General features: G+C 47.0%; 1 protein-coding gene across 1 annotated transcript in view; it reads left to right on the top strand.

Annotated features, from left to right (window-relative positions):
• Positions 1 to 22,391, top strand: part of TMEM231 (transmembrane protein 231) — an 81,412-nt gene extending 59,021 nt beyond the window's left edge. Inside the window, exons 11-14 of the mRNA XM_064383324.1 lie at positions 5,660 to 5,768; positions 15,054 to 15,182; positions 15,513 to 15,655; positions 18,066 to 22,391. The gene's annotated coding sequence lies outside the window, so the exon portion shown is untranslated. The remainder of the gene's footprint in view (positions 1 to 5,659; positions 5,769 to 15,053; positions 15,183 to 15,512; positions 15,656 to 18,065) is intronic.
• The last annotated feature ends 334 nt before the right edge of the window (positions 22,392 to 22,725 follow it).

The following is a 22,725-nucleotide window of genomic DNA, read 5'->3' as shown; positions in this document are numbered from 1 at the left end:
TTTGCACTCCACAGAGACTGTATATCCACAACCTCCCTCCCATTTCAGTCCCACATCAGCCTTTGAATAGGATTTTTACTATCTGATTTAAATAGAGAATTTTTTTGTTTGTTTTTGTTTTTGAGATGTCACCTAGGCTGGAGTGCAGTGGCACGATCTCGGCTTACTGCAACCTCTGCCTGCGGGTTCAAGGGATTCTCCTGCCTCAGCCTCCCGAGTAGCTGGGATTACAGGCGCGTGCCACCACGCCCTGCTAATTTTTGTATTTTTAATACAAAAATAGAGATGGAGTTTTGCCATGTTGGCCAGGCTGGTCTCGAACTACTGACGTCAAGTGATCCGCCCGCCTCGGCCTCCCAAAGTCCTGGGATTACAGGCGTGAGCCATCGCACCCGGCCTGAGAATGTGCTTATTCTATTCATGAAGGTTGCTTAAATATTGGGGTCCAGACCTAGATACTACAACGTTCCAAATCTGTTCTGATCACTGCTTTGCCACATCTCTAGTAAATCCACAGCTCTGGTCTGGTGGGCCGCATGCAATTCCCTTCTTTTCTTACAGGCACTGCCGAAAAGGGCAGAGCAGAGCGCGCAGCTCGCGGGCAGGGGCCGCTTCTCCAGGAGGGGGCGCGTCCGTGAAGCCGGGTTTGTGCAAGCCGAGCCAACTTCGGGGGCGGGAACAACCCTGGCCCAGCCCCCGCCGGCTGCAGCGCCTTGTGATTGGAGGAGGGAACGGTCACTTGGCAGCACCGTTGGGATTCAGGGAAGAGGGCCCGACTGGAGCTGACGCTGTTGCCCAGGATGGAGTGCAATGGTGTCACTTCGGCTCACTGCAACCTCCCCCTCCGGGGTTCAAGCGATTCTCCTGCCTCAGCCTCCCGAGTAGCTGGGATGAGGCGGGGAGGGTGCTGGGGGCTGCCCGCTGCCGCACTTAGGGCGCTCCTCCCTCAGCTGTCTGTGGTGAATGGCAACGGGATGGAGCGCTAGGGGAGCGGCGGCAGCGGCGTATCGGCTGGGTTATGGGCGTCCCAACTCCGGGCGGCGTCCCCGGTGCGCCGCCGACCGGCTGGGTGGGCTCTGTCCTCCCGGAGGGGGGTCCCGCTGCTCACCCGGAGCCCCTCTCCTCGCCGTCCCCGAGCCCCGCTGGCCGTGAGGTGCAGGGAACGGCCTCCGGTGGGCCCGGGACTGGAGCCCTCTCGACCGCCACCCGAGCGGGTCTTGCCCTTTGGAGATTCCGAGCGCCCCAGTTTCAGAGCTTCAACCCACGAGCCCGGCAGGCGGTGGTCTCCGCCCTCTCTGGGTTGCTCCACCGCGTCCGGCCTCCTTCTAGGGGCCTCGGAGCTGCTCAGCCCGGCTGAGGGGTCAGAGCTCGCGCTCCACTTGCCCGGGGTCTGCAGCCCCGCCCCTCCGCACCGGCAGCTCCTCCGCTGATCGCGGGCGCGTCGGGCCGAATCCATGCCCTCTGAGACCCGCTTCGCTTTCCAGGAATCTCTTTACGGGACCTGGTGCCACCTGTTGCCGCGTTCCCACTAAGTCATCAGGATCTTTGGCACAGCTTCCTTTGAACTCTTCCTGCCCCCTGCAGCATGAGCTGGGCCTGCTAGGAGGGTTGCTCAGAGTTCCAGTGCCAGCAAGAACTGCCCGTGCTTGGAAAGCTTGAGGGAGGAGCGAGGACTTCACCTGGGAAGACAGAGAAAGGCTTTGAGGGGAGGCACAGTTATTTGTGTGGACCTTGAAAGGCAAGAAGACTGGGGCCCGTGTCCCTGGAAGGAGAGGTGGGGATCCCCGCAGAGGGGACTGAGATCTTCATAAACAATGAGGGAGCAGAGCCGAGGGAAGGAGGACGGGATTCCGGACTCTAGTCCCAAACAAGGCACCTGTGGTTTCTCATCCCCTGGGCAGCGACTGGCAGGCGCCGTTCAGCGGACACCTGGGACTTGCAGTGTGATGTGCCCGGGGTTTTTCCTGGTGGGGACTGTGAAGTAGCTGGTAAGGTAATCAGGCAGGTTGGGGTCAGATGCAGATGTTAGCTTGTGGTCATGCCTGAAAAGAGAATCGGGCAGCTCATGTTATCTCAGAAGGTGCTAGGATCACATTTGACAATTACGACAAAATGATATTCTATGGGCCCTGTGTGAAAAATGAAATGTTCGTGCAATCTGGAGGTACTACTGGGACCAGATTAATCTGTTTTTGTTTCCTTATTTTTTCACCTCTTTTTTGTTGTTATTGTTTCGTTTTTGAGATGAGGTCTTGCTCTGTCACCCAGGCTAGAGTGCAGTGGTGTGATTTAGGCTCACTGCAACCTCTGCCTCCTGAGTTCAAGTGATTCTCCTGCCTCAGCCTCTCGAGTAGCTGGGACTACAGGTGGCTGCCACCACCCCTGGCTAAGTTTGTATATTTGGGAGAGACAGGGTTTCATCATCTTGGCCAGGCTGGTCTCAAACTCTTGACCTTGTGATCCACCCACCTCAGCCTCCCAAAGTGTTGGGATTACAGGCATGAGCTACCGTGCCTGGCCTTTTTCACTTCTTTTTCGAAAAATTTCAAGCTTGCTAAAACATTGAGAGAACAGTACAGTACTAATGCTCTTAGATTCAGTAATATTTTGTGTCTAGCTCTCTTTATGCATGTATGTGTGTACATATGTATATAGCACAGTGCATCAGAGCCATTTGATAGGAAGTTGCAGAGGTCATGGCACTGATGCCTAGTATTTTAGCATATGTCTTATAAAAATTATTCTTTCGTGGCCACAAAATATCATACCAAAGGAATTTCTTTTTTTGAAATGGTGTCTCGCTTTGTAGACCAGGCTGGAATGCAGTGGCGAGATCTTGGCCCACTGCAACCGCCGCCTCCACGGTCCTGGTTCAAGCATTTCTCTTGCCTCAGCCTCCCGAGTAGCTGGAATTACGGGAACGCCCCACCATGCCCAGCTAATATTTTTGTATTTTTAGTACAGACGGTGTTTGACCATGTTGGCCAGGCTGGTCTTGAACTCCTGACCTCAGGTGATCCACCCTCCTCAGCCTCCCAAAGTGCTGGGATTGCAGGCGTAAGCCAATACACCAGGTCATACCAAAGCAATTTCACATTGATAGAATAATGGTATCTAATGGACAGGGCTTACTTAAATTTCCCCAATTGTTTGCTCACAAAAAATAATTGGCTTTTAATTTTTTTTTAATTCTAGTATCTAATCAAGGTTCACATAGTGCATTAATTGTTCTGTATCTTTAGGTTCATTTAACCTAGAACAGTTCCTTCTTGTTTCAATTTCTTGAGGTTGACATTTTTAAAGAGTCTATGCTAATTGTTTTTGTTTTGTCTTTTTTTTTTTTTTTAAGACGAAGTTTTGCTCTGTCGCCCAGGCTGAAGTACAGTGGTGCAATCTTGGCTTACTACAACCTCTGCCTCCCAGGTTTAAGCGATTCTCCAGCCTCAGCCTCCTGAGTAGCTGGGATTACAGGCATGCACACCATGCCCAGCTAATTGTTTTTTTTTTTTTTCTGAGAGGGAGTTTCTCTCTGTCGCCCAGGCTGGAGTGCAGTGGTGCTATCTCGGCTCACTGCAATGTTCACCTCCTGAGTTCAAGCAATTCTTTGCCTCAGCCTCCCAAGTAGCTGGGATTAGAGGCACCTGCCACCATGTCCAGCTAATTTTGTATTTTTAGTAGAGACGGGGTTTCACTATCTTGGCCAGGCTAGTCTTGAACTCCTGACCTCGTGATCCACCAGCCTCAGCCTCCCAAGTGCTGGAATTACAGGCATAAGCCACTGCATCCAGCCCATGCTAATTGTTTCATAGAATGTTTTACAATCTCTGTTCCTCTGATTTTCTTCATAATTAGATTCAGATTAAACTTTTTTTTGTTCAGAATGCTACCTGCATAGGTGATGTACACTTGTCAGCAGATCACCTTAAAAAATGTCAATTCGTACCTTTGTCGACAAGTTAGATCCTTTCGTGAAGATGGTCTTTCTTTCGTGAACTCTGTCTTAATTAGCAGTCCTGTATGGGGTATTACTTTGGAACTGAATATTCTATTGACGCTTGGGGCTTTTAGTTCCCTTTTATTTCTTTAAAAAATACTGAGATAAGTGTATTTGGGATGATAGTTTTAATGTACCAAAGTAGAGAATCTATCCATGATAATTGTTTTGATCTCAGAAATTGTTCTGAAAAAATGTTGTTGTTTTTCTTGAAATGGAGTCTTGATCTTTCACCAGGCTGGAATGCAGTGGTGCGATCTCGGCTCACTGCAACCTCCGCCTCCCATGTTCAAGTGATTCTCCTGCCTCAGCCTCCGGAGTAGCTGGGACTGCAGGCATGTGCCACCATGCCCAGCTAATTTTTTTTTTGTATTTTTAGTAGAGATGGGGTTTCACCGTATCGGCCAGGATAGTCTCCATCTCTTGACCTCATGAAGTGCCCTCCCTGCCTCCCAAAGTGCTGGGATTACAGGTGTGAGCCACTGCACCCGGCGGTTCTGAAAATTTTAAACTGCAATGTGTACTTGAGTTTAAGATTACTTTCTCACGCCTGTGAGAAAGGCTCTGACCTGGAGGTAGAAGCAGATAGGAGGCATGGCCCTTGACTCCAAATAGATGAGAATTTGGTGGTAAACACAAAACCTGTGTATTAGTTCATTTTCATGCCACTGATAAAGACGTACCTGAGACTGGGCAATTTACAAAAGAAAGAGGCTTACTTGGACTTACAATTCCACACAACTGCGAAAGCCTCACAATCATGGTGGAAGGCAAGGAGGAGCAAGTCCTGTCTTACATGGATGGCAGCAGGCAAAGGGAGAATGAGGAAGATGTACAGTCAGAAACCCCTGATAAAACCGTCAGATCTCGTGAGACTTATTTCCATGAGAACCGTATGCGGGAAACAGCCCGCTATGATCCAGTTATCTCCCACCAGGTCCCATCCACAACATGGGGGAATTTGGGAGGACAATTCAAGATGAGATTTGGGTGGGGACACACAGCCGAAGCATATCAACCTGCAGCCCGTCTTTAGCTGGAATGGTGGCTGTGTTCCTACACGAGGTTTGGTCTTGTTTGAGGCACCAAAGCCCGTTTTCCTGAAGCATAATTAATATTTTGGCTCCACAGAAAATGTTATTTGCAGTTTATGCCAACTCGTTATTGCAGAATCATTGCTGTGAAGTATTTATTTCTACCAGGAAGCTTTGGATTGATTTTTTTTTTTAACCAGCATTTGCAATATAGCCATTTACATACATATCTGCCCAACCCTCTTTATTCCAGTTGTTCAAATTTCTTTTGTCTTTTTTTTTTTTTTTTTTTTTTGACGGGGTTTCACTATGTTGGCCAGGCTGGTCTTGAACTCCTGACCTCCTGATCTGCCCACCTCGGCCTCCCAAAGTGCTGGGATTACAGGCATGAGTCACCTCCCCCAGCTTCTTTTGTCATTTTTAACAAATCTGAATGTCAAGGAAGGCAGATCTTTTTCTGGTATCAGGATTGAATTTATTGTATGGATTTCACTAAACTAAAGTCCTAGTGGTTCTTGTGATAATTAAAGTACAACGCTTGTGTCACATTTGGACCACTCATTTATTTGTTCACTCAACAAACATTTACTCAGTATCAAATGTGTGCCTCTTTTTTTTTTTTTTTCCCTAGGTACCAGGTCTAGATGCCATGGTGAACAAAACAAAGCCCTTTCCCCACCTGGAGCTCTCATTCCAGTGGAGCGAGGGAAATAACAACCTGCAGGACGGAACAGCTGGTTGTGAGTGTCAGGGTGGGGAGGGCGTGAAATGCTTTTTGCTGTAAGGTGATGGGGAGGCCCTCGATGGTGATGACATTGGAGTCAAAATCTGAAGGAAGTGAGGAATGAGCCAACAGCTATTGTGGGAAGAGCAAGTGTTCTAGGCCAGGGAGCAGCAGATTCAGAGGGCCTGGAGCAAGAGCCTGCAGAGGAAACACTGAGGAGGGCAGGGTGCCTGGAGGGACTATGTGGGCAAAGCAGAGAGGAGGAGAGGAGGGCGGATCCTGGAGCATTCTGCTGGGGGGTTTTGAGCAGAGATGGGATGATTCTGACTTTTTTCTTAAGTACACAATCCAGAGAGTTGTACAGCTATCAGCACAATCAATTTGAGAATATTTGCACCATCCTGAGACGAAACCCCGTACCTAGTGATATTGACGTACTGGCTTTGCATGAAGAATAGATGGAAAGACTGATCAAGACAGACAAAGTCTGGACAGGCTAGGACCCAGAGACCACTGGGGTGAGGCAGGCCAGGGGCACACCCAAGAACCAGGGAGGAGCAGGCAGGCAGTATCCAGAGAGAGGTGGTTGATTACAGTTGGTAGTTCTGTGGGCATATCATCTTGTTAGGGAGGAGTGGAGGGGACAGTTGGACCTCCAGGCAGGGAGGTGGGGTTTGGCAAGAGAGGAGTCTCCCAGTGGACAACATGTAGAGCTGCAGGCTGATGGGCAGCCCGTTTTCAGCATGGACTTGCAGGACCACATAAGACTCTTAACCCCCCGGAGGACTCATGTGGTCTGCTTAGAACCCCAGAAGAGGAAGAGGCCTTGCTGACCCAGTTGTTTGGCTGAAACACAAGATTAGAGTGGGGCCAGCTGGAGGGAGGGCTGCATGCTGAGCATCGTGCTGCCCACCTGGCTCAGGTTCTTTCCATTGCTGCTATTTGGGGCCAGGTTGGTCTTAAAGCCTTGATTTGGAGTTAGTTGACTCCACTGTGGAGGTTAGAGGCCAGGGAGCTGGCCATTATAGACCCTTGTGTTAATACAGAATCCACTAGAGGATTCTGCTGTGTCTGTTCTCTTTCACCGCTATTTCTCTCTGAAAATGTATTCTTAAATAAATAAGCTCTTTCAGAGCAGGCATCTTAGACTTTTTTTTTTCACCAGGGTTGCCAGCATATAGTCTGAGCTCTATAAATACATATGGGCTGGGCACAGTGGCTCATGCCTATAATCCCAGCACTTTGGGAGGTCGAGGCAGGTGGATCTCCTGAGGTCAGGAGTTTGAAACCAGCCTGGCCAACATGGTGAAACCCTGTCTCTACTAAAAATACAAAAAAATTAGCTGTGTGTAGTGGCTCATGCCTGTAATCCCAGCTACTCAGGAGGCTGAGACATGAGAATCGAGAATTGCTTGAACTCAGGAGGCAGAGGTTGCAGCGAGCTGAGATCATGCCACTGCACTCCAGCCTGGGTGACAGAGAGAGACTCAATAAATAAATAAATAAATAAATATTCACAGATGAATGAATACATTCTTAATGTTTGTATAAGTTTGTGATTGTTACTGTAATTAATTTCCCAAATTTAGCAGCTTAAAACCGTACAGATTTTATCATGTTATAGTTCTGGTGCTCAGAAGTCCAAATTGGATGTCTCTGGGCCAAAACTGAAGTGTCGACAGGGCTGTGTTCCTTCTGGAGGCTGTAGGAAGAACTTCCTTCCTTGACTTTGCCAGCTTCTAGAGGCCACTTGCATTCCTAGGCCCATGGCCCCCTCCTCTTTTCCAAATCCAGCAGCATAACATCTTCAAATCTTTCTGACTCTGACCTCCTGTCTCTCTCTCACAGAGAAACTTGTGATTACTTTAGTCCATCTTGAAAATGTGTAATAACCCCCTCCTGCAAGATCTTTAATCACAGCTGATTAAAGATCCTTAATTTAATCACATTTTTTAATTTTTCTTTTTTATTATTTTCTTTATTTTGTTAAATATTCTAGCAAACCATTCCTTCAACACCTTTTGCCTTGTAACCTATTCACAGGTTTTGGGGATGAGAATTTGAACATCTTTTGGGGCTGTTCTACCATGGTGCTTAATCTCATTTCCCTTTATATTCTTTTATTTTTTTTTTATTCATTTGAGACAGGGTCTCACTCTGTTGCCCAGGCTGGAGTACAGTCATGATATCATGGCTCACTGTAGCCTCCAGCTCCTGGGCGCAAGTGATTCTTCCTCCTCAGCCTCCTGAGTATCTGGGACCACAGTTGTGAGGCACTGTGCCCAGCTAGTTTTTTATTTTTTATTTTTTGTAAAGACACAGTCTCCCCATGTGGCCCAGTCTTGTCTTGAACTCCTGAGCTCAAATGATCCTCCCACCTCGGCCTGCCAAAGTACTGGGATTACAGGTGTGAGCCACCATGCCCAGGCTTTTTTTTTTTTTCTTTTTTAAGGACATGGGGTTTCAGTCTGTCATGCGGAAATGCAGTGATAACAATCATAGCTCACTATAACCTTGAACTCCTGAGCTTACACAGTCCTCCTGTCTCAGCCTCCCCAGTAGCTAGGACTACAGAGAAGCCAGGACCACAGGTACGTGTCCCTACACATGGCTGGTCTCCAGTTACTGGCTTCAAGCCATCCTCCTGCTTCGGCTTCGGATAAACGCTGGAATCACAGGCATGAGCCACTGTGCCCAGCAGTCTTCTATTATGGACTAGTTGTCTGACTACATTATGGAGAACTGGTGTGCCTTTAGCTGCCAAAGTGAAGCTGCCAACAAAACTGAAGATAATGCACACACTTGATTTGAAGCAGTGAACGAAGAAATACTAGAAGATATGGTGATAAAGTTTTTGACAGTGTTGAGCCAGGGAAATGAAAAGTCTGTATGACAGTTGACAAATAGCTATTAAATAGATGGCAAATTAAGGTGCAGTAGATTAAAGGGAAATCACTTTTTAAAAAGTGTTTTATATGCATTTGCATTTGCTATTAGAATCCTTTAATAATCCCATCCATCTGAAATAGCTTTATATACTACATTAATAAAGGCCTTTTTCCCCTACTTGAAGTGACTTTAGTGATGCTGTCTAGTATAGGTAGGCACTGAAGGAGCTAATAGATGTGGCTCAGGGTTGTAGAGGGTGCAGTGTGCCTCCCCTTTTCAAAACCCGAGGGAAGTTCTGGGCTGCTCTGCCAGGTCCTATTTACAAATTGGCTTTTAAGCTTTTAAGAAAACTGATGGGTTGTTCTCCTTTCCATGTTGGAGGAAAAAAAAAAGTAAGAAAACTGATGGGAGGTGTGGTGGCTCACACCTGTCATCCTATTAATTTGGGAGGCTGAGGTGGGTGGATCACAAGGTCAGGAGTTTGAGAACAGCCTGGCCAACATGGTAAAACCCTGTACCTACTGAAAATACAAAAATTAGCTGGGCATGGTGGCGTGCACCTGTGATCCTACCACTTTGGGAGGCCGAGGGGGGCGTTTACTTGAGGTCAGGAGTTCAAGACCAGCCTGGCCAACATGGTGAAACCCTGTCTCTACTAAAAATGCAAAATTAAGGCTTGGTGGCAGGAACCTGTAGTCCCACCTACTCAGGTGGCTGAGGCAGAAGAATCTCTTGAAACCGGGAGGCAGAAGTTGCAGTGAGCCGAGATGATGCCACTCCACTCCAGCCTGGGCGACAGAGTAAGACTCCATCTCAAAAAAAAAAAGGAAAGAAAATTTAGATGTGGGTCAGACACCTCGCTGGACTCCTGGGGCAGGGGCTGTGCTCCCCGGGAAGTGGAAGAGTTGAGTGTCTGTATCTCAGATTGTGCTGCTTTAATGAAATACCACAGATTTTTGTCTTAAAAAGCAGACACTGGGGCTAGGTGTGGTGGCTCACGCTGTAATCCCAGCACTTTGGGAGGCTGAGGTGGGTGGATCACCTGGCCAACATGGTAAAACCCCATCTATACTAAAAATACAAAAAATTAGCTGGACATGGTGGCAGTTGCCTATAATCCCAGCTACACAGGAGGCTGAGGCAGGAGAATCGCTTGAACCTGAGGGTAGGGGTTGCAGTGAGCCAAGATCGCGCCATTGTACTCTGGCCTGGGCAACAAAAGCGAAACTCCGTCTCAAAAAAAAAAATTAGCTGGATATGGTGGCGTGTGCCTATAATCCCAGCTACTCAGAAGCCTGAGACAGGAGAATCACTTGAACCCAGGAGGCGGAGGTTGCAGTGAGCCGAGATGGCACCACTGCACTCCAGCCTGGGCAACAAGAGCAAAACTCTGTCTCAAAAAAAAAAAGCAGACGTTGGCTGGCCTTGTGGCCCACACCTGTAATGCTAGCACTTTGGGAGGCCAAGGTGGGATGATTGCTTGAGGCCAGGAGTTCACAGGTGCAGTGAGCTATGATCAATCGCTGCATTCCAGCCTGGATAACAGAGACTATGTCTCTAAACACACACACACACACACACACACACACACACACACACACACACACACAGACATTGTTTCCTCAGTTCTGGAGGCTGGAAGTCTGAGATCAGGGTGCCAGCATTGTTGGGTTCTGACTTGCAGTTGGGTGCCTTCTGTGTCCTCACATAGCAGAGACATATCAGGAGATTGAGATCTCTTCCTCTTAAAAGGCCACAGCCCTATCATATTTAACATGGGAATCTGCGGAGCACACAGTTCAGCCCTTAGTAGTTGGTTGGCACACTTGTGTCCAGCACCACTTTTCTGGGAGTTTCTAGCTTCATGTGTTTCTGGCAGATCAGGGCGCTGCCTCCTAGGTCACTGCCCCTCTGGTTCTGGGACAGCCGGTAAGAAGCCAGGCTCCAGCAGTGCCTTGAATTACTGCAAAAAGCAGTTCTTATCACAGCTCCAGCAGAAGCCTTCCACAGCAGGGGTCCAGGGGGTGGTCTCAGGTCAGTGGGGGCAGACAGCAGCCAGTGGTGACTACTCTGAGTTCTTTTTGTTGTTGTTGTTTTTTGAGATGGACTCTCGCTGTGTTGCCCAGGCTGTAGTGCAGTGGTGGTGTGATCTCGGCTCACTACAATCTCCACTTCCTGGGTTCAAGCGATTCTCCTGCCTCAGCCTCCCAAGTAGCTGGGATTACAGGAGTGCGCCACCATGCCCAACTAATTTTTGTTTTGTTTTGTTTTGTTTTGTTTTTGGTGATTTTTTTTTCTGCAGAGGGCGGGGGGATGGAGTCTAAGTCTGTTGCCCAGGTTGCAGTGCAGTGGCACAATTTCAGCTCACTGCAACCTCTGCCTCCCAGGTTCCAGTGATTCTCCTGCCTCAGCCTCCTGAGCAGCTGGCTGGGATTACAGCCATATGCCACCACACCCAGCTAATTTTTTTTTTAATTAGTAGTAGAGATGAGGTTTCACTATGTTGGCCAGACTGGTCTCAAACTCCTGACCTCAGGTGATCCACCTGCCTCAGCCTCCCAAAGTACTGGGATTACAGGTGTGAGCCACCACACCTGGCCTTAGTCTGAGTTCTCAGAGGCAGGTTTGCATCCCATTTGCCCACTTTGGGCAGTGAATTACTGGTGCCATCATAGAACTTTATGCAGACTAGGTGTTTGTGTGGTCAGAGGGTCAGATTGATTTGGGAGTGGCAGGTGAGGACTCTGGGATAGAAGATGGTCTTTCTGCTTTGGAAGAGAAGCATGGTCCTGTGCTGTGGCTTGGGGATGAGCTGGCAGTGGGTGGTGGACAGGGGGCCTCAGCTGGGAGGCCGGGCTGCTCTGACTGAGTCAGGGCCACAGTAGCTGCCCAGGCAGGAGGGATTTGTGGGTACCAGAGCTCTGGCAGGTGCACATTTGTTAGAAGCAATATCCAGACTCAGGCGCTGCTCCCTCTGGAGCTTCTGCCAACCAGCAAAGGTGAGTCTCTGGGCGGTGGAAGTCAGGAATAGCTCCCGGCCTAACAGCAGCCGGAAAAGAAGCTGCAGGAGGATATGGGTTTGTTGTGGAAGAGGTAGAGGCCTGAAACCCTGAAAACTGAGAATCCTGCCCTCAATTTCTGATTGACACTACTGACTAAAGGTGGCTTTTTTTTATTGCTGGAGGAAGGGCAGTAGTTCATTTAGTTCATGTGGTAGTTCAACTGAGGCTCTGTCCCCGCCGCAAAATAAAACAACAAAATTTCTCTCTCCATATCCTAGGCATGAGAGCACCCACCTCTCTCCTGGGATGTGTGGAAGGATCACACGGGACAATCAGTGGATATAATAAATGTTTTAAATCCTGTATATACCTCATAGATGTAAAGTGGTTGTGTCATTTGTGAATTCTCTTGGCCAGGCACCAGTGGGAGGTTAGATAGTGACCTGGAGTTTGTGTTGAGGAAGCAGTAGCCTTTGAATGCCTGCCTTTGTAGCTGTTGCACCTATGTTAGGCTTACTTTCAACTAAATGGAATTAAGTAATTGATTTTTTCAGTAGTACAAGTGATAACAGACCCAACCTTTGCTAGCCCATGGGGTGAGTCTAGCTAGTGACAGGTTGTTTTTGGGAGACACACCCTTTGTGTCCTCACATCTGTGTCCCCACTTCTGTGTCCCCTCTCTCTGCCGTGCTCTCCATCTCACCCATTCTGCCAGCTGCACTGGCCCCACGGGCACCTAGAGCACATGGACTTGGTGAGTCTAGATCCTTCTTCCCTGAGACATTCTTGTACCCCATCCCCTCATCACCTCACTTCCTTCAGGCCTCCAACAAGTCAGGTCATCCTGAATATTTTCTGTAAAACTTTCTGTTAAGCTGGGTGCAGTGGCTAACGCCTGTAATCCCAGCACTTTGGGAGGCCAAGGCGGGCAGTTCACGAGATCAGGAGTTTGAAACCAGCCTGGCCAACATAGTGCAACCCTGTCTCTACTTAAAAAAAAAAAAAAAAAAAAACAGGAATGGTACATGCCTGTAGTCCCAGCTACTTGGGAGACTTAGACAAGAGAATTGCTTGAACCCAGGAGGTGGAGGTTGCAGGGAGCCTAGTTCATGCCACTGCACTCCAGCTTGGGCAAGAGTGAGACTTCATCTCAAAAAACAAAACAACAACAACAACAAAAAATAACAAAACTTTCTGTTAAATTCTACGTTAATTATTATTTCATTTTAGCCTGCCTCATTTTTCTTTGTGGCACTTATCACTATTTGAAATTGTTGCATATTTATTAATCTATTTTCTGTTTTCTTGATTGGGAACATAAGCTCCCAGGATGGAGACTTTGTCTATTTTGTGTACCACTATATTCTCATCATCTCAAATACTGCCTGACACATAGTAGCGCCTCAAAAACCATGCAGCACATTAATAAGTGAATTTAACAAGTAGACACTGTTGATGGTGCTGAGCCAGATCTCTTCCCTCTCTGAACTTGGAGCGGAATTGTGCACACAGGCAAGTGTACAGACTTTGATGCCTGGCACTGCCGTTTTGCAAAAAGAGTTCTCCAACCCACCGTCTTCTTTTTGAATTTTTAAATAAGTCTGGATATTTTAGTCCTGAAAAGGATACCACATTTGAAGTCGAAGACCTGATCAGAAATTCTGTCTTCACCATGACTTGCTGTATCTCTGATAAATGCCCTAACCTCCCTGATCCTTGATTTTCTTATCTATATAATGGGGAAAATACTTGTTCTGCCTTCCTGGGGCTTTACATTTATCGCAAAGATCAAAGGAAATGAGCTTCTCCCCTCCCACAGTGGGTTGGAGTCTGGATTCTTCTGGCAGTTGTCTCCTGGCCAGTATTCTCTGTTGCAAGTTGAGAAATGTGATCTTTGCTTCCTGTTTAACCCTAAAGATCCAGAAGGCGTGGATCCATCACAGAGAGTTACACAACATTGTCTATCCAGATCCCAATGGAAGAAAATCCACAGGAAGACAAGGCAGACTCTTTTCATCCTACTCATAATGACTAGTCCATCATTGCCTCAGTAACTTGATCATTAGCCCTGGTAGCAGCTACCCCTCACTGAAGCTGATTAAACAGGGCAGAGAGGAAGTATCCAAGAGAAGAGGGAGGGAGATTTCTCTAAAACAAGACTGAGAATAAGGACATTATTGTCTAGAAGGAAAAAGATAATTGAAAGTTTCTGAAAATTGAGATTTCTTCATCTCAAATGACCTTTTTAGTCCAAAAAAGTACAAAAATTATTTTCCTCATATAATAGTAATGGTGGGAATCAAAATGAATCAGTAGATCAGGGATCCAGATGGGAATGCTGCTACACCACAGTAGAATCCTTCTGGGAACTACACTGGGAAAGGATCACTGGTAGCAAAAAGATCGAGAGTTGTGCAGGGGGATCATGTCAGCAGTGATTGCTTTTCAGTTGCTGTCCTTTCCTGCTGATCATTTTAGGATCACTGTGAGGTCAGCCTGGATGGTGGGAATGGATACCCGTTTTTTTTTCACTACCTACATATGCTTCATCAGATATAATTTGTCCTGTTTTCCTCCACAGATCTCTGTTTCTTTTTCTTTCATGCCCATAATTTATCATACAGATGTGGTTTTAATGCTTTGCTGATTTGACATAGCTTCCTTTTTCATTTCATTGATTGGTACTAAAAGATCCACAAGGCCTTCAAGTCCTGATGAGATGAGGGCCAACATCAAGAATCTGAAGCAAAGACACTTGTGGTTTCGGAATGTACAATAGAGCTTGATGATCTTCTTTTGAGTTTGTTGGGGGAATGCATAATGATGAAGATTAGGTGTTTTTCTAATTTAAAAAGTTGTTTCTAGAGGCGTAGAAGACAATTCTGATACTCTAATTTTCCATGCAAATCCAGGCATGTTTATAAAAAAGAAAAAAAAAAAAACACCAGTACAAAACAAACAAGATCTGATCTGACCGGGGGGCTCACACCTATAATCTTAGCACTTTGGGAGGCCAAGGCAGGAGGATCCCTTGACTCTAGGAGTTCAAGACCAGCCTGGGCAACATAGGGAGAACCTATCTCCTTAACAAAATAAAATTTAAAAACTTAAAAAAACAGGATCAAATGAGACAAATGCTCTCCAGATGTTTTTGTTATTGCCCATTTATTTTGGCCCGTGAACATTTGAGAGACTCACGTATGAAGTTCAGGGGCCATGCACTTTGTATCTCTTTCCCCAATATTAATGCACTTACCCCTGTCTATTTTTCTCTTTTTTTTTTTTGGTGGGGAAGATAATGCCTGTTGTGTATAGTAGGACCATGGGTCATTGTGTATGTATAGAAGTGATGTGGATTCCTCCCAGACTCATTAGTGACCAGGGCTGCTGGCCCTGTTTGGGTTTCCTAGACTAGAGAAGAAGACAGGAACCAGGATGGGAAGATGGACATGTTACATTTTAAGCTGGAGCTTCCCCTGCAGTCCACGGAGCACGTTCTCGGTGTGCAGCTCATCCTGACTTTCTCCTATCAGTTACACGTGAGTCAGTCCACTGGGAGGCCGTCCTCTCTCTTGTGTCTTTTTCATAGACCAAAGCCCTTCTTCTGATTTCTAGAAGACCCACACCGTAGCAGGCCCTCTTCCCCGTGTAGTTTGGGATAGCTTAGGTCAGTCGAATGTTTTTCACTGGAGTCATATTAATTAATATGGGCTATTAATAGTTCAGAAGGTTCTAGGCAGTGTTTCCTGCATGACTATGCTGGGTGTGTGAGGGCCCCTTAGGTTTCAGCCAAGACAGGTGACTGTTAGCACCCAGAGCCCTTCAGATCTGCCAGTGGTTGGTACTGTTCGTTTTTCTAATGATTTCAGAGGATGTCACCTTCGTGATGCAGAGTATGGCATTTCTTCAGTCCTCCTTTGCTATCCCTGGATCCCAGTTATATGTGAATGGAGACCTGAGGCTGCAGCAGAAACAGCCGCTGAGCTATAGCGGCCTAGATGCCCGATACAATGTAAGGGTGCTTCTCATTGTCCAGCTCCTTTGTTTCTGTGTGTTACTGTCCATCGAGTTCCTTGAAGAGGGAAATGAAAAGTAGAAATATCATTTCTCTGTGGGTGGCTTTAAAGGGGCCTTCTGAGGAATTCTTGCCATAAAGTCTTTTCAGATTATGAAAATATACCTGTATTTACACCTAGCGGGAGAGAGAGAAAAAATTAGTGTTTGTCAAATAACTAAATTGTTTATTGCTTTTAGATACACGTGTGCACATGCACACACACAAACACATTTTCTCTTCCATACACACACTTGGAGTATGTGTTTCCAAGAGATCATATGAAATGTTCATGTAAAGTATTTCAAAAATTCTGCTAGACAGTTTACTGAACCCATAACATAGGCCAGCCCTGAGTGCAGGGGTTTACCTGTATCATCTCCTTTAATTATCACAGCAACCTCTGAGCCGCCCGCACTGTACTTTCCCAGCTCTCCAGCCACTTGTCCTATCGCTGTCCCCCTTGCTCCCTTCCACCCACCCTGGCCTTTTTGCTGTTCCTCAAACCCAGGAAGCAGCTGCCACCTCAGGGCTTTTGCTCTTGCCGTCCCTCTGCCAGGCATCCGCGTGACTTAGTGGACCACGCCGTTCAGGTCCCTGTTCAGATATCCCTGAGCACAGTCCTTCCCCGAGCTGCCTCTGCAGTAGCAGCCCCTCCCTCCATCATCCCTCAGCCAGACTTTCCCTCCTGCCACCTGGCCTACTCAGGACACGTGTTTGTGTGTTAATTTGTTGTCTCCCTCAGCGTTGACAGTAGTGGCATCTCATGTACTGTCACGTCAGTGCCTAGCACACTGCCTGGCACATGGGAAGCTCGCAGAGATGCTTGTTTAAAGAATGAACTCATTTTGCGGAAGACAAAACTAGGGCTTACAGTGATTACTTTTCTCAACGGCTCAAAGCTTGAAAGTATATCAGAGCCAGAGACCGGGCATGGTGGCTCACGCCTGTAATCCCAGCACTTTGGGAGACCGAGGTGGGCGAATCACCTGAGGTTAGGAGTTTGAGACCAGCCTGACCAACACGGAGAAACCCTGTCTCTACTAAAAATAACAAAATTAGCCGGGTGTGGTGGTGCATGGCTGTAATCCCACCTACTCGGGAGACTGAGGCAGGAGAATTGCTTGAACCCGGGAGGTGGAGGTTGCAGTGAGCCAAGATCGTGCCATTGCACTCCAGCCTGGGCAATAAGAGTAAAACTCATCTCAAAAAAAAAAAAAAAAAAAAAGGTATAACAGAGCCAGGAACTTTCTATGTCCAGAACTCATGCATCTAATCACTCATTCCTCACCTTTATTTTATTACAATGGGGACCATAGAAGCTGGGCTGCCATACTCTGGAAGATGAAAAAGGGAAATTATCAGTTATAAGCGATCCTCCCACCTCAGTCTCCAAGGGTACTAGGAATACAGATATGAGCCACCGTACCTAACCCTTTTTAAAACAATTTTATTAATTATTTTGTGTGTGTGTGTGTGTGGGACAGGGTTTCACTCTGTCACCCAGGCTGGAGTACAGTGGCACAATCATGACTCACTGCAGCCTCAACTCCCCCAGGCCCAGGTGATCCTCCTACCCCACCCTTTTGAGTAGTGAGCTGGGACTACAGGTGCATGTTACCATGCCTGGCTAATTTTTGTACTTTTTGTAGAGAAGGGGTTTTGCCATGTTTCTCAGGCTGCTGTCTTAACTCCTGGACCCACGTGATCCACTCACCTGGGGCCCCCAACATGCTGGGATTACAGGTGTGAGCCACTGTGCCTGCCCCCACCCCCACTTTTTATTAAAAAATAGAGTCTCACTCTGTGGCCCAGGCTGCAGTGCAGTGGCCCACCTATGACTCACTGTGCCTCATACTCCTGGGTACAAGCAGTTCTCCCTCCTCAGCCTCCCTAGTAGCTAGGACTGGAGGCACCACAATGCCTAGTTTGTTGGGTTTTTTTTGTTTGTTTGTTTTGTTTTGTTTTCAGTGGAAACGGGAGTCTTTATGTTCCCTGTGCTGGTCTCGAACTTCTGGCCTCAAGCAATCCCCCTGCCTCAGCCTCCCGCCTCAGCCTCCCAAAGTGCAGGGATTACAGGCATGAGCCATAACATCCAGCCAAGAGAGAGAATTTATAAATAGCTTTAAAACGTATGAAACGTTGACACTGACCCCTTATTTCCATCCCCACAGACGGAAGGGCAGAGTACATAAACTTAAATTGTTGCAAATGTTTATTCATCTTTGAAGAGAAGATTATGGACACGGGAATAGGCCACCAAGAGCACGAGGGTGGTCTGTGGGACCAGCCTGGGTGTCAGGAGGGTAGAAGGAAGAGAGGAGGAGCCTCCCAGGTGCTCACACCACATCCTCCTCCCATGTCCCAGGTATCCGTGATCAACGGGACCAGCCCCTTTGCCTGTGATTATGACCTGACACATATTGTTGCTGCCTACCAGGAAAGGAACGGTGAGTCACAGGTAGAGCTCATTCAGCCACTGCTCAGGACTTTCAAGGTTACTGGGGCAACAGAGACAAGCAGAATTGGAGCCCTTGTGATGAAAATGTCAAAACTCATGAATGCCTATGATGGGAGCAAGTGTGCTGTCCAGAATTTGTCCTTTTCGTCCTGATCTTCAGATCTGGGACTGCCCCCACCCCTCCAGCATCCCGTGGTCCATATCTCACTGGCTTGATGGGTTTCCTTTTTTAAAAATATAAGCCTAATTGAGTTCTTCCCCATACCATACCTATAACAGATGCCAAAGACAAATTGCTGTTCACACTTTTCAGAGAGAAAACGAGAACATGGGTGACTCTCTCCACGTTAGCAGTCCAGCAGGAGAACAGGAGTGCCCATGCTTCCTGCTGGAAGGCACAGTGTCCTCATTCCTTACAGAGCTCTAGGCCATGGCATGTGTTGACTCAGCACATTTGGCTGGCCGGTGACTGAGGTTTTCTCTAAAGGCATCTACAGTATTACTTGGCAACCAGATATCATGGAGACTGCACACAGACACTTCACAAAGGGGACAACTGCAAATCCACCATTGCTTTCTGATTTTATGTCACATACTAGCAGCAGACAATAAAAAGGGAATTTTAAAACAAAACCAAAAAGGATGGCTCAAGAAATCGATGTGTTGTTCTTTACTTTTTTCACTCTTTATGTGGATTTTTAAAACATACCTATTACAGTAGCATTGAAACACTTTGGCATTCACATTATTTGTATTTCTATGTAATGTAAGTATTTATTTCCCCACGCCGCTACAAAGTTCTAATTTATTTTTTCCCCTAAACAGACAGTCTTGCTCTGATGCTCAGGCTGGAGTGCAGTGCTATAATCATAGCTGATTGTAACCTCGAGCTCCTGTGGGTTCAGTGATCCTCTCACCTCAGCCTACTGGGCTGCTGGGACTACAGGCACGCACCACCATGCCCAGCTTTTTTTGTTTTTTGGTACAGAGAGGGTCTCAGTATGTTAGCCAAGCTGGTCTCAAACTCCTGGCCTCGAGTGACCCTCCCACTTTGGCCTCCCAGATCCTTGGGATTACAAGCCTGCACAACTTTGCCCAGCCAAACTGATATTATTTAGAGTGGCAATATGTTATTCCTTCAGTTAGGCATTCAACATCTGTAGATGATCACACAACCACTTCTGAGTTTTTGACATCTTTTAATATAAATAGTGTATTAGTCCATTCTCACTCTGCTATAAAGACATACCCAAGACTGGATAATTTATAAAGAAAAGAGGTGTAATTGACTCACAGTTCTGCATGGCTGGCTAGGCCTCAGGAAACTTACAGTCATGGCGGAAGGCACCTCTTCACAGGGCAGCAGGAGAGAGAATGAGAGCAGAGCTAAGGGGGAAGCCCTTTATAAAAGCATCAGATCTCGTGAGAACTCACTCTCATGAGAACAGCATGGAGGAAACTGCCCCCATGATTCATTTATCTCCATCTGGTCCTGCCCTTGATATGTGGGGACATATGAGATTTGGGTGGGGACACACAGCCAGACCATATCAAACATTTTGTTTGACAAGTATCTTAAATTATTTGTTAATCTACTTTGTACATGCAATTGTATATGCTTTCAAATGATTTCTTTCTGTTCTGAAGTGCAGAATATCGCACAGGAATAAAAGAATATTTATAGCCCTCAATATTTTTTGCCAAAAGGCTGCCCCATGATTGATTAATGGTTAATGATTGTACTGCAGTTGCCACCATCCTGAATGACCACAACTTTATCTGGCTGGGTGGGCAGAGCCATGAAACTCCATTTGTGATTAATGCTGTCATCCAGTACACGGTGGAAACCATATTATATCCTTCCTGTTAGACAGGCAGTGGTAGCTCAGTTTCCAAAAAGGGGAGATTCCAAAGTTGTTCCCAGCAGGAACAGATGTGGGGAGCCTTTGATTGGAAATTGCTACAGCACTGTATTCCGACATGAATGACTGTGTCTGCTCTTTATACAGGGGGAAAATCATTTCCTGTTCATCTTTCTTTCTGAGCCATTCTTCTAAGTCAGAATCATCCATATTTATTTCTTAATAATCTTTTATTATTCCTTTCATCCTAAGAGTATTTGAAATATTCTTGCCATTTCCTGTCTGGCCTAAACCTTAGTTTCCTTTGACTTATACCATGTGGCCCTTCACTCCTTAACTGTCCGTACTTATCAGCCAGGATTCTGGGAGATGGTAAAGCTCGCCTGGGTGCAGTATGTCAGCATCCTGCTTATCTTCCTCTGGGTGTTTGAAAGAATCAAGATCTTCGTGTTTCAGAATCAGGTGGTGACCACCATCCCTGTGACAGCGACGCCCCGGGGAGAAGTGTGGAAGGAGCACTTATCCTAGGAAGGCCGTTTCTGAGGACTCAGCAGGACCGTGGCTGCCTCATTGTCATCTTCTGGGAACATCTTAGGATGTTTCTGAAAGAGCCCAGGGGACACATGCGGGCTTGTGTGCTTCTCCCCTCGGAGACAAAGAACAGTCCTTCCCTTTGCTCTATACAAGTTCCGTGCCTTCAGAGCTCCTGCAGAATCATCAGAGAGTAATTTGTGGAAAGGTCTGAGGGTTCCTGGAGGCTGTAATTAGCTTTTTGGGTTTTTCTTCTTTGCCTTAGCGTTGAATTTCAGGAGAAAATTGCAGTCAGTTCAGACATCTTGGAAAGAGTCCCATCTCTGGTCAAGCAGAGACTTTTCCTCTGTTGAGTGAGAAACACACTGTGCATTTCTTCCTTCTATTGTGAGCCACTCTTACTCTTTTCAGGGCTCTCTTGTGACAAACATGCCAATCACTAGCACTTTGCACCCCTGGGCCTCTCCATTTCCCATTCAGAGCTTTGATTTCCAGAGCTGAGGCCTTTCACTGGAGACCTAGAGGGTCAGGGCCCAAGGGCGAGGGCCGCCTTGGCACAGGCATGAGGGAGGGCCGCTGAAGGACACTCGGACCATCCACCTGCCTCGGCCCGAAAGTCAATCATCTGTCATCAGCTCAGCGGAGCAGCCCTGGATCCCTGCCTGACTGTGGCTGGCTCTTTGCCCTGTTTTGCCCTCTGTCTGTGCCCCTGGATGGCAGGCTGAAGTCAGAGGGGCTGTTCATTCCCAGCCCCCTCAGCAGCACTGGGGGAAGAAAGGATTGTCACAACAGGTTCTTTCTGTCCCTCACTCAACAGCCTGGGCACTTGGCCCTCCTCCTCCTTGACAGCCCACCCACTTCCTGCAAAGGACAGGGGTGACAAGAGTTGGTGTTGGGATTGGCTCCCACTGCCTGACAACCACAAGTTTATTTAGAAGGCTAGCGGGAAGCCCAGCGGCTTGTGTTTCCCTTGACTAAGGAACGGGGTGCTCATTAGAGTCGGGTGGGCAGCTTTGGGAGGGACACAAGAAGCAGTGAGGGAGTAAGGAGGATGCTGGCCCGGACAGGCCAGTCCAGCCTGGCCACTAGCAGAATGCCAAGCAGTCCAGCTGGATTACCCTCCTCATGGCTGAGCAAGTGTCTGCGGGAGCAGAGATGGCTGGAAGGGGCCTCTGCACACGGAAGACAGCTTGTTCAGCCCGTTCACCTCCTGAGGATGCAAGCAGTCTCCTCCAAGGTCAGACGGAGCTGCTTCCTGATCCCAAGCAGGTCATTGCCAGTGGAAGACATGGGCCCTGTGATTTATGCTTCATGCCCACAAACACACCTCTTAGTGTGTGCCTCTGTTTACCTTGGAGATCAGCTCTCATCTCCAGCACCATTTCCTTTACACTGACTAAAAGCAGTTTTGGAAACAAAGCTAACTTGGAGTATACAAGCAGAGGAATTCCCTAACACTAACACTGTCCCCCTTGTCTTTTTTTCACATTCAGGCTGTTTTGTATGCCTATTTTTTTTCTTGAGATTTATTTATTTTTATAGATTGGGGTCCTCACTATTTTGCCCAGGCTGGTCTTGAACTCCTAGCCTCAAGCAATCCTTCTGTCTCAGCCTCCCAAAGTGCCAAGAATACAGGCATGAGCCAGTGTGCCTCGTCTCTTGAGACTGAAATTAAAAAATTGTTGGTGGTTTAAATCCCCAAAAGTTAATGAAACATGAAAAGATGGCTAAAGATATGTATAAACTTTGGTTTGGATTTTATTAAATTATTTGAATGCAAAACCTGTATAAAGAATCCATTACATTCTGTGGCTTACTAATTCAAATGTTCAACATGGAAGGTTGTATTCGCTTTTTTTGAATCAGGGCTTTGGAGGGAAGAAGAATAGGGAGGGCTGAAGTTGAGCACACTTCTCCAAGTTACTCACCAGCAGCCTTGCTTTGCCAGGGCTCTGCCCAAAGACCTTGGAGCTTTTGTTAGCTCTTTGGCAAAAGTTTCCTGGTCCAACCCCAAGTATATTAGTTTTTAGTGGAATCCACATGGCATATGGAAACCATGGGTTGGAAAATTACAACTGTGTCTGGTGAATATCAAATTATTTACAGATCATATGTTGGTAGCTTCTGAAACGGAACCACACAGCATAGTTGCAGGAGAAAGAAAGGTAAGAAAT

This window comes from Aotus nancymaae, unplaced genomic scaffold (assembly GCF_030222135.1).
Source record: "Aotus nancymaae isolate 86718 unplaced genomic scaffold, 86718_ANA_hifiasm-v0.15.2.pri h1tg000030l, whole genome shotgun sequence".
Taxonomy (NCBI): Eukaryota; Metazoa; Chordata; class Mammalia; order Primates; family Aotidae; genus Aotus; species Aotus nancymaae.
The sequence above is the reverse complement of the archived record's forward strand: the minus strand, read 5'-3'. Positions and strand labels throughout refer to the sequence as shown.